The sequence below is a fragment of the Pteropus vampyrus genome, unplaced genomic scaffold (assembly GCF_000151845.1).
Source record: "Pteropus vampyrus isolate Shadow unplaced genomic scaffold, Pvam_2.0 Scaffold365, whole genome shotgun sequence".
NCBI classification, from domain to species: domain Eukaryota; kingdom Metazoa; phylum Chordata; class Mammalia; order Chiroptera; family Pteropodidae; genus Pteropus; species Pteropus vampyrus.
The window spans coordinates 24,909-25,211 of record NW_011889146.1 but is presented as its reverse complement, the minus strand read 5'-3'; the positions used below and the strand labels follow the sequence as shown (position 1 = coordinate 25,211).

At 37.6% G+C, this 303-nt stretch overlaps 1 pseudogene; it reads right to left on the bottom strand.

The window, feature by feature from the left end:
• The window catches only part of LOC105305122, a 10,636-nt pseudogene extending 10,358 nt beyond the window's left edge, over positions 1-278 (bottom strand).
• Between the last annotated feature and the right edge of the window lie 25 nt (positions 279-303).

Genomic DNA, 303 nt, shown 5'->3' with positions numbered 1-303 from the left:
ACTCTTTAGGTTCTAAATCTATTGTGTTTCTTTCCAGATGGGAATAATGTCATAATGAAAGAAATCAGTTGTCTTTCTCCACAGATATACTATGCAGTGGATGAAGGGAGACCTTTTCCTACCTTTAAGACAGATGCTGTCACAAAGACAGATTCACAGTCTAGGTGTACTTCAGATCCAGAATTCAGTTTCTCTTTCAGCTCTGTGCAATATTTCACATTGGCTGATTGTCTGAAAATGCCTTTTGTAAAGGGTCCTTTTTGACTAAGAAAGCAAAGCATATCCTATGGGGAAGCAAAGAAA